The 23,771-nt window shown below is 43.1% G+C and overlaps 1 protein-coding gene across 10 annotated transcripts in view; it reads right to left on the bottom strand.

Moving 5' to 3' along the window:
* The window catches only part of cdk14 (cyclin-dependent kinase 14), a 953,540-nt gene that overhangs the window by 800,595 nt on the left and 129,174 nt on the right, over nt 1-23,771 (bottom strand). The window contains exon 1 of one of the 10 annotated variants that reach the window (XM_041183649.1): nt 8,385-8,407. The exons of the other annotated variants lie outside the window; for them this stretch is intronic. The gene's annotated coding sequence lies outside the window, so the exon portion shown is untranslated. Of the gene's footprint in view, nt 1-8,384; nt 8,408-23,771 lie in introns of those variants that run through there. 10 annotated transcript variants of the gene reach the window in all.

Here is a 23,771-nt window from a genome sequence, read left to right as displayed (position 1 = left end):
CTTCCTTAGACAGAGGAGTGGTGCCAGGGGACTTCAGAATTGCGAATGTTACGCCCTCATTCAAAAAAAGGGTGCAAGGATAAAGCCAACAATTACAGACCAGTCAGTCTGACTTGAGTGGTAGGCAAACTTCTGGAAATTATAGTTCGGGACAAAATCAATAGTCACTTAGACTAATGCAGGATAATTAAGAAAAGCTAGCATGGACTCATTAAGGGAAAATCATGGTTAACTAACTTGGAATTTTTTTGAAGAAGTAACAGAGAAGGCTGAAAAGGACAACATTGTTGATGTGGTGGATATGAATTTTCAAAAGGCATATGACACATTGCCACACAACAGACTTGAGAGCCAAAATCTACCTCATGGAATAAAAGGGAAAGTAGGCACTTAGGAAGAAACTGTCCGAGTGACAGGTAATGAAATGTAGCAGTTAGTGGATGTTTTTCAGATTGGCGGAAGGTTTGTAGTGGAGTTCCCCAGGGGTCAGAGTTGGGACACTTGCTCTTCCTAATAGATATTAATGACTTGGACTGTGGGGTTCAGCACATGATTTCAAAATTTGCAGATGATACAAAGATTAGAAACATTGTCAATTTTCGGGAGGATAGTCTTGAAGGTCAAAAGATTGGGCAGACAAGTGGCAGATGAAGTTGAATGCAGAGAAGTGAGAGATGATTCATCTTAGCAAGAAGGATATGGAGAGACAGTATGAAATAAAGGGAGAACCTCTAAAGAAGGGGCAGGAAAAGAGGGACCTCAGTGTATAAGCCATTGAAGATGGCAGAACAAGTCGAGAGCACAGTTAATAAAGCATATAGTAGCTTAGGCTTTATTAATAGGGGCACTGATTACAAAAGTAAGGAAGTCATGTTGAACTTGTATAAGACACTAGTTAGGCCTCACCTATAGTACTAGTTGCAGTTCAGGGTGCCATACTTGAAGGATGTGATGGCATTGGAGAGAGTACAGAGGAGATTCACAAGAATGATTCCAGGCATGAAGGACTGTATGTATGAGGTTAGATTGGAGAGGCTGGGACTGCTTTCCTCAGAGAAAAGGCGGCTGAGAGGAGACTGGATAGAGCTATTCAAGATCCTGAGGTGTATGGACAAGGTAGTGAGAAATTGTGCCCCCTCAAGGGAGAATCAAAAACTAGAGGGCACAGATTCAAAATAATTGGCAAAAGGAGCAAATGTGATACGATGAAAAAAATTTTCACCCAGAGGGCAGTTGGAGTCTGGAGTCTGGTGGTGGAGGCAGGTTCGAGCAAGGTATTGAAAAAGGGAATTAGATTGCTATCTAAAAAGGAATGTGCAAGGTTACGGGAATAAGGTAGGGAAGTGGGACTAGGTAGAATGCTCTTTCAGCGAGCCAGTGCAGACTCAATGGGTCGAATGGCCTCCTTTTGTACTGTAAAGATTCTGTAAATTCCTGATTATTCATCAGTTCAGCCAATGGCGGTGATTGGAGGTGGGAAGGACATGTAATTAGATGGTACGGCGGCATACCGGATCCCCACCACCTTCCTGCCTCCGTTAGAATTAAGTTCTGGGTGGGAAGGTCCATGGTCGACCTTCCTGCTTGCCACCCATTGAGGCCTGTAAGTGGCCAATTAATGATCACATAAAAGCCTCATCCTGCCACCGCTGGTATTAACCCAGCTACAGGCAGGCCCATCACCATACGGAATGTACAGCAGCCAAGACCATATGGCCACCTTGCAACCTCTGAGGCGGCTGGGGGTTCCCTCAATCAAAAGGACTTGACATCAGGAAAGACGAGCACACATTACTTACATGTGGTCTGGGTCATTCTATGATCCTGGGACTCCGGTGCCTGCCATTCCAGCAGCAGCCATATGCTCCCGTGCCACTGCTGAGCACAAGAACTGCCAGCCTCCAATTGCCAGCAGCTCTGGGTAGGCAAGACTTCCGCTCCCAGGGTTTTGCTTTTAGAGAAGGCCTGCCAGTTACCTCACCACTGCCTGATTGACCTGTGATTCGGTGGGCCTTCCCAAAAGGGGGCAGCTCAGGTCTCACTGACTCTCCAGCTGGCAGCAAGACCCCCAACAAGATTCTGCCTTTTTCTTAAACAAAGGCCTATTAATCAAATATGCTCTTAGAATCTGGCATCAGAAATTTGATTTAGAACAGGTGAATTCATGTTTTAGCTGTAATTTCCATAATTAATGTTGGAACAGCTTCAAGCTTTGGGGTTTGAAAGGTTCAAAACAGTTTGACACAGCACATGCAGTTTAGACTTTGTTTTCAATTTGATATACCACAAATATTTACAGACAAGGCTTATTGTAAAATTTCCCAACAATTCCCCTCTTAAGAGATCTACGTTACACAGTAGTGGGTGGAGGTGAACAGGTTACTTAACTTGAATATGTTGCATCCCGCTACCCAAAAAAACTTAAGCAAATAGTAACAGTATTCATCATTTTGCACTTGAAAAGAAGTCAGTTTATCAAATCATTCAAATTAGGTTACTTCAAATTTGAAGGAGTTGATTTTATAACCTGCTTGACAATATAGTTCAAAGCACTATTTATTTCCTATTTATTTTATATACCCATTCCGATTTAACCATAAAAACTTATTTTTCAAAAATCTGGTCATTGTGGGATTCTGGCATGGTGATTCATTTATGCCCATTTGTTAATATTTTTCTTCCTGTGGTCCACCAACCAGCTCCTGAAACAACCAGAACCAAACTGTTAGGTGATTTTAGCAAAAAAAAAAGGAGCAGCGCACAGAGATCCATCACTCAACACTCTAGAGGGGGAAGTTAACTTCATGATAGCATGTGCCTTTGCCAAAGTCCATCAAATGATGACCTAAATTAAGCAGCTGGTGTTGAGCTAACACATTATCTGGTAAAAGTTAAAAAAAGTAGATGCCTGCTAGCTGGTTGATGAGAAACCCGATAGTTGGCATGCAAGGTGCTGGAAGGGATAATGTAACGTACCAGTTCATCCTGAGCACTCAATTTTGTCAATTTGTATGCTCTCCTAAACCGCCATCCTTCAAACCACAATATTGCTACACATCATCCCAACATTTGGAGATGTGCAGCTTCATTAATAATTGCTTCTCTCTATGCAATCTGGCACTGTATCCTAGATTAATCCCTCAACCAGATACATCTGTGGGATTCTAGGACACTGTTTGTAAATGATCATCCAGCTACGCTGGGATTGCTCCCATTTGGCTTCAAGAAAGCCAATGCCTTAAAGGGCAGAGTGCTCAACTGGATAAGCTGAAAGTCTACATTGGTCTTAAGTGTCAGTAGTATTATAAATAGTTCATGCTGCATAGTAATAATTTAGGAGGAGATATTTAGCTCTGGGAGAATTCAAGTTAACTGTAGAAAATGGGATAAATGCAAATAAAACAGCTTGAAGGCAATTACACTTAAAGGGTTTGGGCCATATTAATTTAAGGGGCAAATGGCTAGAAAGATCTGATCATAATGAGCACTGTGCCACAGGGATCAGTGCTGGGGCCTCAAGTTATTACAATTTATATAAGTGACTCGGATGAAGGGACCAAAGGAATGTCATTCGCAAATTTAGCAACCAAATATAAGTAGAAAAGTAAATTATGAAGAGAATGTAATGAGGCTACAAAGTGACATTGATAGCTTAAGTAAGTGGGCAAAGATCTGGCAAATGGAGTATCATGTGGGCAAATGTAAAATCGCTCATTTTGGCAGGAAGATTATCTAAATGGTGAGAGATTGCAGAGCTCTGAGATTCAGAGGGATCCGGGTGTCCTCGTGTATGAATCACAAAAGGTTGGTATGCAGCTATAGCAGGTAATTAGGAAAGCTAATAGAATGTTATAATTTATCGTGAGGGGAATTGATTACAAAAGTAGGAGATTATGCTTCAGTTGTTGAGTGTATTGGTGAGACCACATCTGGAGTATTGTATACAGTACTGATCATCTTATTTAAAGAAAGAAGTAAATATGCCAGCAGTTCAGAGAGGTCTTATTAGTCTAATACCAGGAATGGGCGGGAATGAGTAAAGGCTGGTCAGGTTAGGCTTGTATCCAATGGAATTTAGAGTTAGAAGCGACTTAACTGAAACCTTCAAGGTCCTGAGGGGTCTGGATAGGGTGGATGTGGAGAGGATGTTTCCTCTTGTGGGAGAATCTAGAACTAGAACTAGGGGTCACTGTTTAAAAATAAGGGGTCGCTCATTTAAGAGATATAAGGAGGAATTTTCTGAGGGTTGCAAGCCTTTGGAATTCTTCCTCAAAAGGTGGTGGAAGCAGAGCCTGTGAATATTTAAGGCAGAGCTAGATAAATTCTTGATTAACAAAGGGGTGAAAAGTTAGCGGGGCAGACATTACATTCAGATCAGTCATGATCTTATTGAATGGCAGAGCAGGCTTGAGGGGCCGAGTGTTCCTAATTCGTATGTTCGTATAAAACAGCAGGTGGGCTTAATTAGCTGGAGAGTTGGAGGTGAGGTGTCTACACAGTTTGCAAAGAAATGCAGCCTAGACAGTTGCTTTGTTTTGGGAGTTAAAGCTACAATTAATTTAAAAGCAGCGAACCCTAGAAGGCTGAGTCGACATGGAGATGGGTGGAGCTCAGAAAAGTTCTAGAGTTTCAATTTATCTGAGTGTTTTCGGGGAGTGTGTTCTGCAGCAGGGGAAAAGGCCATATCAAAAAGGTGCTGCTGTTAGCAGGCTCCAGGCAGCAAAAGTGTTGCTGTTGCTGGCCCTGTGTAGTTGGAGTTCATGAGAAGTCCCAGAGGCCATTTGATATCTCTGCATTTTAGGGATCAGGGAAAGTCTTGAGGGGCTGAGGAGGTAGCAGAAGGTGACTAGCTCTGTGCTCGAAAGGGTTAGGGTTCAGAATAAGCCCTAGGAGCCATTTATAGCTTGGTGTAACTGGGGAGATTGGAGCTCAGTGATATCCAGGGGTAGTACCTGCCCAGTGAAGCTAGCCAGCTATTAAAGAGCTGAAAATGCATCAGTAAGTGGAGGCTGGATTGCAGACTCAAAAATCCAGAGGAATGGGGCCTTGGGAGCTGAGATTGAAACCCTGGGGAGCATGCAATCATTGAGGTAGTCCAAGTTAGAATGGCTTTAGAGAAGTCAGAGGCTTGATCTTCAAAAATGAAAGTTTGGAATCCCCCGTGAGGCAGATAGAGTTTCAACAAGATTCATTGACTGAGTGTTTACTGATGCCCAGGTGGATTGCTGAGAAATCTGTGGGATGTGTCTTGGTCACATTTACTATTTATTGTACAGTATGGCATGTTCGACCACAGTTTGCCTGTTAATTCACAAGTATCTCATATTAACCCTGAATGTTAGAGCACAGGATAGTTATTATAAACTGTTTCAACTTTTTGACTCTGTGCAGTAAAATTTGTTTTTGTTTGTTCAAAACCCATGGAATCTTGTGGCTTCATTCTCTTAGCCAGTGCCTTGAATCTCAAACTTTGCACACAGTTTAATCAAAATGGTTATTGGTTCCAAACTGGATCTTATCAAAACATAGGTCTGGTCTCAGACTAACAGTAATAATTCTGAGGTAGAACTCCCACTGAAGGAGAAAATAAGTCACAAGCATATAGCAAAGATCCCACAATTTTAAGAAAAACAATGCAATTCTCCTGATATTCTGACCAAAGTTTCCTTCTCATCCAACACTATCAAAAGTACATTATCTGGTCATTTTCACATTGCTTTTTGGGATCTCCCTGTGCACATATTTCCCTATATTACAACATTGATGCAGCTTCAAAAGTACTTAAATTAACAGTGGTGTGCTTTTGTGATGAAATACCCTCCACTTGCCTGGATGAGTGCAGCTCCAACAACACTCAAGAAACTTGACACCATCCAAGACAAAGCAGTCCACTAGATTGGCACCCCATCCCCATACATTCACTCCCTCCACCACTGAGGCACAGTGGTAGCAGTGTGTACTATCTACCTACAAGATGCACTGCACGAACTCATGAAGCCTCCTTAGACAGCAGCTTCCAAACCCACATCCAGTACCGTCTAGAAGGACAGGGTCGGAAGACACCACCAGCTTGAAATTCCCCTGCAAATCACTCACCATCCTGACTTGGAAACATACTGCCATTCCTTCACCTGTCACTGGGTCAAAATCCTGGTACTCCCTCCCTAACTGCACACGGGCTGCAGCAGTTCAGGAAGGTAGCTCACCACCACCTTCTCAAGCGCAATTAGGGATGGGCAATAAATGCTGGCCCAGCCAGTGACACTCACATCCCATGAACAAAGAAAAAAGACATCCTATGGATACAAAAGTGCTATGCAAATCCTTTATCTTTAACTGGTTAATTTCCAGCAGTACACTTGCATAAGCTTAGAGATCTCCAAGGTTTGATTGTGGAAAGTCTAACTACATGGATTCCTCAGAATAAAAGCAAAATACTGCAAATGCTGGAAACCTGAAACAGAAGCAGAAAATGCTGGAAAAACTCAGGAGGTCTAACAGCATCTGTGGAGAGAGAAACAGAGGTAAAGTTTCAAGTCTGTGTGGCTCTTAAGAAGGGTCGTACAGACTTGAAACATTAATTGTTTCTCTCTCCACGGATGCTGTTAGACCTGAGTTTTTCCAGCATTTTCTGCTTTTGTTTGGGTTCCTCAGAAGTTTGGTTTGGAAACTCAGTTTGGTTTTTCTGCATATTTTCAATGTGACGTCAATGATCCAATGATTGAAAGCTAGGGAGAAGACGATAAAAATCAATGCTCGCTCAGCTGGGAGCAACGTTATCTATTCAGCTTCAATTATTTCTTTCATGAAACAAGTGAAGTTTTAAATATATGAGAAAAAAACGAGAACATGAGGAAAAAAAGCAGCTCTTCAATTGTCAGGTTAGGTTGTTTGTTGTACTATCCTTTATACTGTACAAATATGTAAACAACAATACTCTGCACTTCAATAAACTGAAAATTTGTAATATAAACCAAACAAATTATTTTTTGGGATCCTTCCTACTTGATTTTAAGATACAACATATCATTTTAAGAAAGGATTCTTTTCAATGAATATCACTTCATCACATAGCCCATATTTTTTTGAAACTAGTAATCACTGTCCCCAATATGATTAAGCAGAAGACACAGCTCAAACCATTGCGTTAAGATTCATAGGTTACTACATTTACATGTTTTAACACTTCTTGGCAACTAATAAACAACTTTGTTTTAATTCAATGCATATATCTCAATGACCTTGAAAGGAAAACACTTCACCTGAAAGGGAAAAAAAACAGAACTTGCTCAAACTGTAGATTCTACATAACTTCATGCAAGAAAACCTCAATATGTATTAAGACCAAATAGAAATACATTCACCACCTCAAGGAACAACAGAAAGAATGAGTTCTTAAGTGCAGTATGAATGACGCCCTATCCTTGGCATTTACTGTCCTCATACATTTTAATTTAATCTCATTTTTGTAACTCAATACTTTAATCATTTCCTTTATACTTCCCTAAACATGAAGCCAGGGAAGTCATTCATTCCCAGCAACCATGCCTGCAGTTCTACTGCTACTTATGCACCCACCAAAAGTGCACTATTCCATTTTAAATCTTAAATAGTTGATGCTACATTAAGAATACTGAAGAGCAATTCCATCACCACTTCACATTGTATCAAAAACACACATACATAGATCTTTTTAATTGTACAGAAATGCTGCAATGTTACCTCAACTTGCTGAGCAATCACATTGGAGTCAGCCATAATACTAGGCAACAGCTGCTGCCTCTGTTTAATTCTGCTTCAACAGTAGCAACACTGTCTAGTGACAGCTTCTGCCATTTGATTCCTCGATTCAAATTGTATTCAAATCAAATGCTAAAAACTAAATGTGCACTGCACAAATCAAAAACATATATGCAATGTGTTCACTTAATACAGAAATCTACTTCACTCTCAATAGCATTCAGCCATGTTCAAGGCTTGCACAATATATATTGTATGGGAAAGCGGCCCATGAATTACTTACCTACCTTAACCCAGAGTAGGTTAAGCCAACCATGCTCTGACAATGCAGGACAGTATATAAACATATTTTGAGAGAGAAAATAAACAGACCGAGGTGAAACAATCTTGCAAAACAAATACTACAGTATTTCAATGTCAGCCATCTAAAACAACATATCAGTATCATCTGCAGCCCCATGCTGGAAAGCATGAATTTAGAATCTTATATCAAACAGAATATCAACAACCATTTCTAGGGCCAGGGACACCAACTGCATCAACATCGCTGCATTCCTAGGTGTTGCACTTGTGATCTGCTTTAGGAATGCTGATTCAAGCTGTTCACAGTAATGTTTCACCCTGTAAACAGTCATCAGTCTTACCTTTAAGTCCTAGATACTTTACAGGATCCTTTCACTTCTACTTCAATATCTGGAAATTCTCCTGAAACCTGGACAGGCCAATCAGGTTCAATAAATGAACTCAAAATATCTTCCTGCACAAGCAAGCTAAAATGGTACGATTGTACTACTTTTGGAAGGGGGAAAACAACGGAGGAAACTAAATTTTTCCTTTAAAGTCAGTTCAGTCACATATAGTTTCCTTCACAAACCAGCAAGCATTATGAACAAAAAATATATTACAAAGAAAATACTTCCCTTTTAAAAATATATAACCTCATACAAACAATATTCTGAATAAACAGACCCCATGGTGGGATGAGCTGGTCTGTATAGTTACAAGGAAACTGAGATAGTCTGGCTCTGCAGCATGACTGCAGTCAGAAGTAACCATGCGGATTTTGTCTTGACAGTTATTGTACAGTGCTCGTTTAACAAAATTCAATTAGAGATCAATTTGCAGCAGTGTCACAGTTAATAAAAATGGAGCAAGAATGTGGGAAACATGTGTTACAGAATAAAGCACAAGAGACCCCTCACAGTGAAACATACAAGTACTCCCTGGAAAACTACAGGCAAAGCGGTCATTCAAATGGCATGGGGTCAGAAACACTGCTTAGATTCTTATTAGTTTAAAAAAAAGACTCCCAGCATTGGCTGCTGCAGCTACAGATAACATTGGTCTGCAGTGTAAATCTGCAGAAAGCTATTTAATTGGAACCTACATTGCATGCACTGAAGTCATCAACATGTGGATGTGTAAGTCGGACATTTCATTCACAGAAAAAAAACAGTTGGAAGTCAAGGCCACAGCCTACTGGGAGCTGGGAGGTAAAAGTTAGGTTCAAAGAAAAAGACTTGCATTTATATAGCATCTTCCATGACCACCAGACATCTCAAAGCACTTTCTAGTTAAGGAAATATTTTGAAGTGTAGTCACTGCTGGAAATGCGGCAGCCAATATGCGCATAAAAAACCCTCACAAACAGCAATGTGACAATGAGCAGACAACCCATTTTTGTTATGTTGACTGAGGGATAAATATTGGCTAAGGCACTGGTGAAAATTTCCCTGTTCTTCTTTGAAACAGTACCATGGGATTTTTAACATTTGCCCAAGCAGGCAGATGGGGCCTTGCTTTAACATCTCATCTGAAAAATTCATCCAACAGTACAGCCCTCCATCAGTACTATATTAGACTATCAACCTTGGTTGTTGTGCCCAAACCCTGGCTCGGAAGCAATAACATCTATTACCCTAGCCTAAAAAAACTTCTGAAAACTACTGTCTTCAAACTATTGCCAAGACCTAGATAAAACCTGTATTTCTACTTGTCTCCCTAGATCAGCTAGTGACTGCTGAAAAACAGTGGGAGCCTATTCCTCGTTAGAAATGTCCCATTTAAAAGTTTGTCTCTTGACAGGTTGTATAAACAGTACGCAATCCATTAAGGTGAAAATTATCACTGAAACCTGCTTGAAGTTGCTTTGAGAAGTGTTTATTTTCCTTTCGCTGTCATCAGCGAACAGAAAACCACACTTCAACAATTCACGATAAACATCTCAACAAATGAGCATCGAGTGCATAGCTGACATTCCAGCGGTTGTTTGTAATGTGTAGTGTGTGTGTGAATAAAGCAATACCAGGGACTAATCTACACAGTAAGCTTGTTCACAATTGTGAACCTGTTCCTAGCCCAAGCACACACAAACTAACTTATTAACACTTCAAGTGTTTGATCCCTTCCTTTGTGGAGTTCAATTTTACCACACCCACTTATTGCAACTTGTACTCGTGTAATTTTAAAATTAAAGTTGAAAACCTTGAAAAGCCTTTCAAAAATTGCAGCACAAGCTCAACTTAAAATTGCACTGCAAGAAAATCAAGTGGTACGTGCAGGCCAAAGAAATAGACTGGAGAGAACGATTCATAAGGTTCATTTAGAATAATAGTTTGGCATTTTGATCTGCAAAAGGTGACGTCAGAAATATTTGGCAAGTTTTAGATATTTTCAAAATGTGCAGAGTGGGCTATGTACAAAGCACACCAGAGGGACAAACCTTTGGGTGGTGTGGGGTTGGAGAAAAAGGGGAGTGCAGCCAGATTAATAGCTTGTTTTGTCAAAACATTTAGCATTGATTTGCAGGTTTTCTTCAAATGGTCCAAGATGCCACCAGTTCATAACATGGTTAAACAGAAAACTCGTCTGTCCTCCACACCCTTTGGAGAAAAAGTCTACAGGAACTCTTTGGCTGCAAGTTAAGAATTCCTCACCAAAAAATACTGCCTGCACCAAAGGCCAAAGGCCATTCACAAAACAAGCTTGCTCATTGAGGCAGCAGCAATAGGGAGGCTGAGCTACGTGCAGTCAAGCATTGCAGTAGAGAAGGTTGAGGAAAGAATGCTCAAGTTTCACTTTTTCGGCCTAAAATTGAAACATCTAGGAACTTATCTTATTGACTTGAATGCAATTGCAAAATTAAACTTCAGATGTGGAAATAGAGACATGTATTCAAACAAGTAGTTTTAAGACTGATACATGGAAATTTTGATCAGCATGTGGGATATACCATCAAAAGATAGGTAAACACCATAAAATCATTTACAGAACAACTGGACACTTGAATAAGCAGGTGGGGGGAGTGCATGAAGGGAGGGTAAAGGTTAGGATCTCTGGGTGATGAAATTAAAGTGGGCTGAATAACTTTCCTCAAATCATTATCTAGAACTGTAATCCCACTGGTTGTCCTAATCACTTTCTACACTTACAAACTAACTTTTAATGGCTAATATTGACATATAATAAAGCTATTCTACAGGCAGCAATGAAGTCAATACTAGGTAAGGAGCTTGGCATCTTAGGTTAGATAGCAGCTGTGAGAATAATAATCAACTAACCTGAATTGCAAGCCGAACTGTAGAACATTCAGTTGGATGTTGAAAGTGACTCAGACTCAGCTGAGGCCTTTTTAATATGTTCAACTAGTTAATTAAAAACTCAATTTTGTGCTTTCATTACAAATACTCCAAGAGAAATGGCTCCAGGAAAAAGTAGGTAAAACTGTACTTTTTCCCTTTCAGGAAGTCACTAGTCTGTGGAATTCTCTTCCCCAGAGAGCAGTGAAGACTGGCTCATTCAAAAGGGAGTCAGACAGATTTGAGTCAAGGATTATGAGGGGGTGGGGGGGGGGGGAGCAGACAGGAATGTGGAGTTGAGGCCACAATCAGATGAGCCATGATCTTATCGAATGACAGAGCAGGTTCGAGGGGCCGAATAGCTGACTCCTAGCTCGTGTACAACTTAGGCTGAAAACTGGTACAGCAACATTTGAATTTTGCAGAACATGAAAAGACCAATAGTTCAGCCGCATTTTGATGGGCTCAACTCCGCCACACCCAGCAAATACAAATTTCCTGAATCAATTAAATATTAGTTGCTGCACTAAATTTCTGTGATAGCTTGTTCAACAGGGCCTTGTGTACAAGGGTCATAGGGCTAGAAGGCTGGAAACAGATGAAGCCCGTGGAGAATATAAAGAAAGTAGGAAGAAACTTAAGCAAGGAGTCAGGAGGGCTAAAAGGGGTCATGAAAAGTCATTGGCAACCAGGATTAAGGAAAACCCCAAGGCCTTTTATACATATGTAAAAAACAAGAGGGTCACCAGGGAAAGGGTAGGCCCACTCAGGGACAGAGGTGGGAACGTGTGTGTGGAGACAGAAGAAATGGGAGAGATACTAAATGAATACTTCTCATCAGTATTCACCAAAGAGAAGGATTTAGCGGTCGATTTGTCTAGGGAAGAGTGTGTAGATAGCCGGATCATGTTGAGATCATAAAAGAGGTGTTAGGCATCTTGAAGAATATTAAGGTGGATAAGTCCCCAGGGCCAGATGGGATCTACCCCAGAGTACTGAGGGAGGCAACGGAGGAGATTGCTGGGGCCTTGACAGAAATCATTTATCCTCACTGGCTACGGGTGAGGTCCCAGAGGACTGGAGAATAGCCAATGTTGTTCCATTGTTTAAGAAGGTTAGCAGGGATAATCCAGGAAATTACAGGCCGGTGGGCCTTACGTCAGTGGTAGGGAAATTATTGGAGAAGATTCTTCGTGACAGAATTTACTACCATTTGGAAGCAAATGGGCGTATTAGTGAGAGGCAGCATGGTTTTGTGAAGGGGAGGTCGTGTCTCACTAACTTGATCGAGTTTTTCGAGGAAGTGACAAAGATGATCGACGATGGAAGGGCAGTGGATGTTATCTACATGGATTTCATTAAGGCCTTTGACAAGGTCCCTCATGGCAGACTGGTACAGAAGGTAAAGTCACACGGGATCAGAGGTGAGCTGGCAAGATGGATACAGAATTGACTTGGTCATAGAAGACAGAGGGTAGCAGTGGTAGGGTGCTTTTCTGAATGGAGAGCTGTGACTAGTGGTGTTCCGCAGGGATCAGTGCTGCGGCCTTTGCTGTTTGTAGTATAAGTAAATGATTTGGAGGAAAATGGAACTGGGCTAATTAGTAAGTTTGCAGATGACACTATGGTTGGAGGAGTTGCAGATAGTGAAGAATATTGTCAAAGGATATAATGGGATATAGATTGGTTGGAGACTTGGGCAGAGAATTGGCAGATGGAGTTTAATCCGGACAAATGTGAAGTGATGCATTTTGGATGGTCTAATACAGGTAGGAATTATACAGTAAATGGCAGAACCCTTAAGTGCATCGATGGGCAGAGGGATCTGGGTATACAGGTCCACAGGTCACTGAAAGTGGCAGGTGGATAAAGTGGTCAGGAAGGCATATGGCATGCTTGCCTTCATCAGCAGGGGTATTGAGTATCGAGGCTGGGGGGTCATGCTGCAGCTGTATGAGACCTTGGTTGGGCCATGCTTGGAGTATTGCATGCAGTTCTGGTCGCCACATTGCCGGAGGGATGTGGAGGCATTGGGGAGGGTGAGGGGGAGGTTTACCAAGATGCTGCCTGGTCTGGAGGTTATTGGCTGTGAGGAGAGGTTGGAGGGACTCGGATTGTTCTCGTTGGAGCGATTGAGATCGGGGGGTGACTTGATGGAGGTTTGCGGGAATGTGAGTGGCATGGACAGAGTGGATGGTCAGCGGCTTTTTCCCAGAGTGGAGGGGTCAGTTACTCGGGGACATGGATTTAAGGTGAGAGGAGAAAACTTTGGATGTGCAGGGCAAGTTTTTTTATGCAGAGGGTGGTGAGTGTCTGGAATTCGCTGCCAGAGGAGGCGGTGGAAGCAGATACGATAGAGGCAACTTGACAAATACATGAATAGGATGGGAATAAAGGGATATGGACCCCGGAAATGCAAAATGTTTTAGTTTGACAGGCAATATGATCGGCGCAGGCTTGGAAGGCCGAAGGGCCTGTTCCTGTGCTGCACTTTTCTTTGTTCTTTGCTCATGTGATTTCCATTCTTAATCCCAAACTTCCTCATTCCTCAGAGGAAGATTCATACAGATTCAAAACATTAACTCTTGTTTCTCTCTCCACAGATGCTGTCGGACCTGAGTTTTTCCAGCATTTTCTGTTTTTATTCCTCATTTTTAAGCATGTCAATTGGCACATGAACTGTTTACTGTTTATAGAACACTTTGACTCCATCAAGCTTTGCCAGATCTTTTCAATTTAAGAATTCAATTAAGAGCCAGCTGACTAACTGGATGTATATCCCATATAGTGATCAGCATAACTCAGGTCTGTGTTTGAAATAGAAGTGAACTTTTAGCTGCCAGTTTCTGTTGGTAAATGGCAAAGTAAATGGTAAATTTTTTTTCAGTCAACTGTAAATCAAAATTGCAGTGTTGATTAAGCACTTTATTGTAATTAATTTTATGGTGATCAAGGATCTGCCAGTTTGCCAAGATTTAGCTTGTCACAAGACTCATGAAGGCTACACTTGTGGACTGATTAAAAAGTTTTATTATAAAATGTAACAAACAATAACTTGCACTTACCACAAATTATGTACGTACATTTTTCAACAACACTTCAAAAGTGCTTCATTGACTGTAAGGCACTTTGATATGTCCTGAGGTTGTGTAAGGCGCTACATAAATGTATGTTTTTTTTTAGATGCAATATAAATTAAGTTACTGCTTCCTTTGGAAGGTATTACAAAATTAGCCAAGAACCTTAGTTACTTTTTTAAAAACTGGTCATGGGATGTTAGCATCACTAGTTAAGCCAGCATTTATTGCCCACCCCAATTACTTTTGAGAAGGTGGTGGTGAGCCACCTGCTTGAACCACTACTGTAGTTATACCCAGTGCTGTAAGGAAGGATTGCAGTTTTTTGACCCAGCGACAGTGCAGGAACAGCAATATAGTTCCAAGTCAGGATGGTGTGTGACTTAAAGGGAATCTTGCCGGTGATAGATAATAAAGGTTGTGGGTTTTGAAGGGGCTGTTACAGAGCCATGGTGAGTTGCTACAGTGCATCTTGTAGATGGTACACACTGCTGCCACTGTATAAGTGTGGTGGAGGGAGAGAATGTTTAAGGTGGTGGTATGGGGTACCAGTCAAGGGGGCTGCTTTGTTTTGCATGGTGTTGAGTTACATACATATGAATTAGGAGTAGGCCACTCAGGCTTCGAGCCTGCTCCAACATTCAATAAGATCATGGCTGATCGGATTTTAACCTCACCTTCCTGCCTACCCCTGGTAACCTTTCACCCCTCTTACTTATCAAGAATCTATTTCTGCCTTAAAGATATTCAAGAGCTCTAACTCAACCACCTTTTGAGGAAGAAACCAAAGTTTCTCAAACCTCAGAAAAAGCTTTTCCTCATCTCCGTCCTAAATGGGCAACCCTTATTTTGAAACAGTGACCACTAGTTCTAGATTCTCCCAAAAAGAGCAAACATTCTTTCTACATTCAACCTGTCAAGTCCCCTCAGGATCATATATGTTTCAATCAAGCCGCCTCTTACTCTTCTCAAATCCAGCGGATACAAACCTAGCCTGTCCAGCTTTTCCTCATAAGACAACCTGCCCATCCCAAGTATTAATCCAGTAAACTTTCTCTGAACTGCTTTGAATGCATTTACATCTTTCCTGAAATAAGGTGACCAATAACATACATAGTACTCCATATGTGGACTCACCAATGCCCGTACAACCAAAGCATAGCCTCCCTACTCTTGTATTCAATTCCACTTGCAACAAACAATAATATTCTAGAAGCTTTGCTAATTACTCGCTGCAACAGCATACTAACCTTTTGTGATTCATGCACTAGGACACCCAAATCCCTCTGCATCTCAGAGCTCTGCAAACTCTCACCATTTAGATAATATGCCTTTTTTTATTCATCCTATCAAAATGGTCAACCTCACATTTTCCCAAATTATGCTCCATTTGCCAGATCTTTGCCCACTCACTTCATCTATCTATATCCTTTTGTAGCCTCCTTATATAGTCTTCAAAACTTGCTTCCCTACCTTTTTGTCATCAGAGAATTTAGAACCATATAATTGGCCCTTCAATAAAATAATTTATATAAATTGTAAAGAGTTGAGTTCCCAGCACTGATCCCTGTGGCACACCACTCGTCACGTCCTACCAACCAGAAAATGAGCCATTTATGCCTGTGTCCTGTTAGCTAACCAATCTATGCCAATATGCTACCCCACCAGGATGAGCTTTTATTTTCTGCAATAACCTGTGACGAGTCACCTAATCAAATGCCTTCTGAAAATCTAAGTACAGAACATCCACCTTCCCCATTTCTTCAAAGAACTCCAATAAATTGGTTAAACATGATTTCCTTCTCATAAAACCATGCTTACTCTGCCTGATTACCTTGAATTTATCTAAGTGCCCTGCTATAACTATTAATAATAGCTTCTAACGTTTTCCCTATGACAGATGTTAAGCGTACTGGCCTATAGTTTCCTGCTTTCTGCCTCCTTCCCTTTTTGAATAAAGGAGTTATATTTGCTGTTTTCCAATTTAATGGAACCTTGCCCAAATCTAGTGAATTCTGGAAAATTAAAACCAACGCATCAACTATCTCAATAGCTTTTCAAGACCCTGGGATGAAATCCATCAAGACCCAGGGACTTAGCAAATTGTTGGAACTGAGGGTTGACAAGTACTACTTGCCTGGTGATTGCAATTTTCAAGTTCCTCCCTCACTTCCAATTCCTGTTTTACAGCTATTTTTGGGATGTACTTGTATCCTCTAAAGTGAAGACCGATGCAAAAAACCTGTTCAATTCATCCACCATCTCCTTACTTTCCATTAGTAACTCCCCAGATTCGCTTTCTTTAGGATCAATGCTTATTTTGTTAACTGTTTTCTTTTTTTGAATATCTGTAGAACTCTTTATATTTCTAGCTAGCTTTCTCTCGTACTCTAATTTTTCCCTCATTCTTTGCTGCTTTTTATATTCTATCCAATCTTCTGACCTGCCATCCATCTTTGTACATTAAGTACAGAGTTTGATACTATCTTTAATTTTTTAGTTAACCATAGGCGGTGGAAACTCCCCTTTGAATTTCTCTCTCACTAGAAAGTATCCATTGAGTATTCTGAAATATCCCCTTAAATATCTGTCATTGCATTTCTATTGACTTATCCCTTAACCTAAATTGCCAGTTTACTTTTGTCAGCTCTGCTTTCATGCCTCATAACTGCCCTTATTTAAGTTTAAAATACTTGTCTTGGACCCACTTTTCTCTCCCTTGAACCAAATGTAAAGTTCAATCATATTATAATTACTGCTACCTAGGGGTGCCTTCACCTTGAAGTTATTAATTAACCCTGCACAATACCAGGCCTACTGTAGCTTCCTCCCTGGTTGGTTCCAGAATGTACTAATCTAATAAATTATTGTATGAATTTGTCATCTATGCTACCTTTGCCCAGCTGATTGTCCCAGTCCATATGTAAATTAAAATTCCCCATGATAAATCGTTATACCTTTCTGACAAGCTCCCACTATTTCTTCTTTGATATCCCTTCCTACCATGAGATTACTGTTAGAGGGCCTGTATACCACTTCCACAAGTGACTTCTTGCCTTTATCATTCTTCATCACTACCCAAACTGCTATTATATCCTAGTTTCCTGAATTTAGCACAAAAGAGGGGGATGACTTGATGTCACCTTTAATTAAAAAAGAGTCACCCCTCCACCTTTTCCCAACTTCCTATCCTTCCTAAAAGTCACATACACTTCAATATTCAGGTCCCAATCTCTGCCATCCTGTAGCCATCTTCAAAGGCTATCAGGTCATACTTATTTATCTCTATTTATCTTTATTTGCACTTTTTTGTTTCGAATGCCAAATGCATTCAGACTAAAGCCTTAAGTTTTGTCCCTTTTTTGTAACCTCTAGCCTTATCTGTTGATTTACTCTTGAACTCGGTCCCTTCCTGTCAGATTCTGTTTGGCATTTCCTACATTGATACCTTCCTCTCTTACCTTGTCTCTTTCTCTATACCTTCCTCTCTTACCTTGTCTCTTTCTCTATACCTTCCTCTCTTACCTTGTCTCTTTCCCTATATCTTCCCACATTTGATCTCTCGGCCCCATTATCAGTTTAAAACTCTTTCTACTTCCCTTATTATGTGATTTGCAAGAACACTCATCCCAGCATAGTTCACATATAGACTGTTCCAACAGTACAGCTGCTACTTTCCCCAGTACTGGTGCCAGTACCCCATGAACGGGAACCCACTTTTCCCACACCAGTCTTTGAGCCATGCATTCATCTCTCTAATCTTATTTACCTTATGCCAATTTGCATGTGGCTCCAGAAATTATTACTTTTGAGGTTCTGCTTCTTAATTTGGTATCTAACTCCTCATACAGACCATGCAGAACCTCCTTCCTTCTCCTTGGTACATTCTGAGACCACAATGACTGGATCCCTCCCCCCTTCAAGTTCCTCTCCAACTCCGAGAAGACATCCCAAACCCTGGCACCAGGCAGGCAACACAGCCCCCGGACTCTCGCTCTTTGCTGCAGAGAACAGTGTCAATCCCCCTCACTATACTATCCCCTACTACCACTACATTCCTTTTTGCTCTCCCTGCTTGAACGGCTTCCTGTACCATGATGCCATGGCCAGCCTGCTCATCCACTTTACATCCACACAGGCTGTAAACACCTCAAATCTGCTTGGCAATTGCAAAATCTGAGGTTCCTCTGCTACTGTCTGCTCAATCCCTTTACCTGCCTCACTTATGGTCACATTCTCCTGACCCTCACCGCTGACGAAAACATACGACCCTATTCTAAGAGGTGTGACTGACTTCTGTAACAAAGTGTCCAGGTGTTCCTTCCCCCTCACTTATTTTGCGCAGTGTCCACAGTTCAACTTCCAGATCGATAATCCTGATCCAGAATGCCTCTAACTACTTACACTTTCTGCAGACTTCATCATGGTTTGCCTTGGCATCCAAAGCCACCTTATTCCACAGATGCAATGTAATGCCTGTCCTGCCGGTGAAAAAGCTTTAAGTAGTCAGAGGTGAGTTACTCGCCACAACCTCTGGCATCCATTTGTAGTCACAATATTTATATGGCTGGTCCATTTGTGTTTCTAGTCAATGGCAATCCCCAGAATGTTGAAGGTGGGCGAATAAGCAATGTTAGTGCCTTTGAATGTCAAGGGGAGAGAGTTAGATTCTCTTTTGTTGGAAATGGTTAGACCTTTTATGGCATGAATATTACTTGCCACTTGTAAATGCTTTTGAATACTTACCAACATCAGTGAACATCCCTACTTCTGAATTCAGGTAGGAGAGAAGGTCATTGATGAAGCAGCTGAAGGTGGTGGGCCTAGGACACTACCCTGAAGAACTTTTTTCTTTACTCTTTCATGTGATGTGAGTGTTGCTGGCAAAGCTGGCATTTGATGCCCATCCCTAATTACCCTTGAACAAAGTGGCTTGCTAGGCCAATTGAGAGAGCAGTTAATCTGCCATTCTTACCTGGTCACATGTAGGCCAGACCAGGTAAGGATGACAGATTTCCTTCCTTAAAAAGGACATGAATGAATGAGATGGCTTTTTTACGACAATGATTGTTTCATGGCCACCATTACTGAGGCTAACATTATATACCAGATTTATTAACAGAATTCAAATTCCACCAGCTGCCATGATGGAATTTGAACCCATGTCCCCTGAGCATTAACTGGGTCTCTGGGTCACAAGCCGAACAACATTACCACTATAGCATCATCTCCTCAGTAATATCTTGGAATGGAGATGATTGACATCCAACAACCACAACCACCTTCCTTTGTACTAGGTATGACTCCAACCAGTGGAGAGCTCTACCGTCAATTCCCATCGATTTCAATTTCGTTAGGGCTTCTTGATGCCACACACTGTCAAATGCTGCTTTGCTGTCAAGGTCAGTCACTCTCACCTCACCTCTGGAACTCGCATGTTTTGCTCATATTTAGACCAAGGCTGTAATAAAGTCAGGAGCCAAGATGCCCTGACAGAAGCCAAACTGAGCAGTGAGCAGGTTTTTGCTGACTAAGTACTACATGATAGTGGAATCAAACAACTTCCATCACTTTGCTGATGATCAAGAGCAGACTGATGGGGTGGTTAATTGCCAGATTGAATTTGTCCTTGTGTGTACAGGGCATACCTGGGCAATTTTCAACATTGCCAGGTAGCTGCCAATGTTGTAGCTGTACTGGAACAACTTGACTAAGAGCACAGCTAGTTCTGGAGCACAAGTCTTTAGTACTACAGCCAGGATGTAGTCAGAGCCCATTGCTTTTGCTGTATCTGGCTCCTTCAGCCATTTCTTGGGGCAGAATTTTCAGGTCAGTGGGCAGGTGCGATTGGCAGGCCAGGGATCAGCTGGGAAACGGGCTGCCATTCTCGATCAGCACACAACCGCAATTTCAGGCTGGTGGGCCAATTAAGGCCTGCCAGTGTGAAATGCGGCTCCCCAATGGTTGGGAAGGGGCGGGCAAAGACGGGTACCTGTCGGCAAGTGGGTCCGATGGTGAACTGGTGGCCTGTTTAAAAATGGCACAGGCAGCCCTGGAAGAATGGAAGAATTCTCTTCTGCATTCTCAATTTTCAAGTTATGGAGTCGAGTGCAGCTGGAGACACCAGGCAGGAGGGAAGGTTGGGTGGGCACTCAAGCCCCCCCACCCCACCACTTTTCAGATGAGTGCTTCACGGTCCTCCTGGAGGAGGTAGCTGTCAGGAGAGACACCCTTGTCCCCAGAGATGGGAGGAGAAGGCCACAGCAGCTCAAAGAGGGCATGGGAGGTAGTGGAAGTGCTGGTTAGCAGCCTTGATGTGATGCGGCGCGCATGGGTGCAGTGCCGGAAGAGGTGCACTTAGAAAGGACAAGTACCATGTTGGCATGGGTCAGTGCGCAAGAGTGTTAAGGTGTGGCCATTGCCCTGTGGACCTTAAAAAGGTGCTCAAGTCTGAGCACCAACTGTCAATGATGCCGGAGCTGGCCAAGCGGGTGAGCGCTGACTGCTTGGACTGAGTGCCTTGCAGCTCAAGGGCCATGACTCTGATGTGCCCTGCGAGGTGCTCCTCAGCTGGGGTTGGACAGGCTGCAAAGGCATTGCAGGTAGAGAGTGGAATAATCAATGCTCCTGTCCTTTCAAGAGGAAAGAATCCATAACCAGAGAGATCACACACAGGCAGAGACCCGTCCAACCTGCTACGGCTCACCAGGTTCAACCAGTACGCCCTTAAGCTGGAGAGCCAGCACACTCCATGTGCAACCGGGCATAGAGAGGTGGGGTGGGGTGTGAGATGAAGGTAAGAGCACAGTGCATAGAAGTGAGTGTTTTGGGTTGTGCAACCATTCTAGTGTAGACTCTTAATCAATGGGAGCCTCAAACCTGGAGCCCCATTGATCATTGAAAGATGATGGCACCATGATGCAGATCTCCATCGCCTCGCCAGGGTGCCTGGCATACACAGTGACATTCTGATGACTTTAAGTAAAGACATGTCCTTGTTCTCCTTTTTAGATTTGCCAGCACGCACTCACTCTCTGGACCCCGAAGGGCCATCCCTGACGCCAGAGGACTACCAGACTTGATTTGCACCTGCATCAGACCTGCTCTCTAAACCAGGCACCAGTGCAGATAACAGCACCTCAGTGGGCATTAGATTGGTGGCTAGAATGTCAGTACACATTGGTAAGGGCACTTCACACTCACCTGAGGTGCAGGCCGAGGCAGTGCACGCCCAGGGGGCCGGCAGTCAGAGGAGTGCTGGAGACCAGAACAATGCTCAGTCGAAGACAGATGATGAGCCTCTGGAGTCGGCCACTAGATGGCAGATATTGGATGTCCAGTGGAATGTGAGGGAGGATCTGGCAGAGATCCACAAGGGTCTACGTGTCATTGACTCCGTTGTGGAGGAATCCATGCAAAGCATGAACACTGCATTGATCCTCTTGGCCAAACGCACTGCCTCTTCCATTGAGTGTGTGGTGACTCTCAAGGGACAGAATCAAGGGTTTCTGGGGTTGCATTTGGACCTGTAAGCCCTCACAACGAGCTCAGATGGTCAGTTTCAGTGTCGGAGAGGGATGAGGCACCCAATATCCCAGCTAGGTGCCCATCCATCAATGGTGAGCAGGGAGCAGAGCGACCTCACATTGGCACACGAGCTGCTCGTCATCTCTGCAGGCTCCTCTCAGGGCATCTGAGCGATGGCAGCAGCTCCTCTGCCCCTCCACCAGTGACCATCACATCTGATGAGGCTACGATGACTGGGAAGATGCCAGCTGTGGCACTGGCCACTCCCTCCCAGGCGTGGCCACCACAGGTTCCACTGGCTAGAGGACAACCAAGGCCATCAAGGCCGGCAAGACAGCAGAGTTAGCAGGCTGTCTCCAATGCCGGTGCCAGTGAGGAGAGGGGCACTAAGACGTAGCACCCAGAAACATAAGTTAAAGGCACCATGAGCACAAAAGAGGGACAGTCCACGTGTGATTTTCTGTACATGTATGTTTGATTTATAGGTCTGCTAGTGTGGATATCAACACCAGTAATGGTAATGGCATTATGCTTTCAATGCAACAACAACATTAAATTTGCTTTGGTTCTGATGGCCTGAGTATGCTTCATCTTTTTTCTTTCTGGCTCAGGGTGCGCGGGTATGTAAAGCAGGACATGAGTGACTGGATACTTTTTTGCACAGGCATTGAGTGGACTTTGGGTGCAAATGAAAGGGTCATTTCAGACATCTGGGGTGGAGGCAGCAGCCTTGCCATGATGTGGAAGCAGATCTTTGGAAGGAGCATTGAATCAAGGCATCCCTGGTGTCCCTACCTCCACATCCCCTGCGTTCTCCTCACCGTGCTCCTCTTCTGACTTACTGCTGGATTAATCATCTGTGGCCTGTGCAGCAGCATCAAGATCCCCTTCCTCCAGTGAGTTCCCCCTTGCTAGTGCAGGTAGTGGAGAGCACAGCATGCAACCACAATCAGTAACACCCATTCTGGAGGGGGGGGTATTGTAGTGCACCCCCTGAACGGTCCAGGCCTTGAAAGTGCATCTTAAGACCTAAGGTCCACTCTACCACCGCCCTTGTGGAGGCAAGACTTATTTGGTAATACTGCTCTGCCTCTGTTCTTGGGTGTCGGCGAGGCGTCATGAACCACCTTTTCAACGGATAGTCCTAGTCACCCAACAGCCATCCATTCAGTTGGTCTGGAGCACTGAAGAGCCTCAGCACCCAGGAGTGTTTCAGGATGTAAGTGTCATGGGAGTTGCCAGGGCGCCTTGCATAAACTTGCAGAGTCTACAACGTCACACACCATCTGCACGTTCACGGAGTGGAATCCCTTCCCGTTGACGAAGGCACCTTGCTGACCCGCTGCCACCTTGATAGCCATGTGCGTGCAGTCAATAGCACCCTGTACATGGGGGAGCCCAGTAAATCGCTGCAAAACCTCTGGTCACTCAGCCTGGCTGGCCTCGTCCATACAGTAAAGAATAAAGGTCAGTACCCGCCTGAACAGAGCTTCTGTCACCAGCTTCATGCAGCTGTGGACAGCTGATAGACTCCACACACATCTGCCACTGACCCCTGGAAAGAGCCAGAGGCATAGAAGTTGAGGGCCACTGTGACCTTCAGAGTCACTGGCATGGGGTGTCCACGCACAGTCGGCACTGATCTCAGGCCCAACCATCTGACAAATGGAGCTACGGTCTTCCTCAAGAGGGAAAGCCTCCTTCGGCATTGCACCTCAGACATATTGAGCCAGTTGCATCGCTGCCTGTAAACTCTGGTAGCAAGATAGCGGCGCCTTCTGCGGCCCTTTCTGCCTTGGACTTCCCACTGGCCCTGCACCCCTTGTGCCTGCGTCTCTCCTCCCACAGA

Source organism: Carcharodon carcharias, chromosome 3, assembly GCF_017639515.1.
Source record: "Carcharodon carcharias isolate sCarCar2 chromosome 3, sCarCar2.pri, whole genome shotgun sequence".
NCBI classification, from domain to species: domain Eukaryota; kingdom Metazoa; phylum Chordata; class Chondrichthyes; order Lamniformes; family Lamnidae; genus Carcharodon; species Carcharodon carcharias.
Note: the sequence above shows the minus strand (reverse complement) of the source record. Positions and strands in the feature narration are given on the sequence as shown.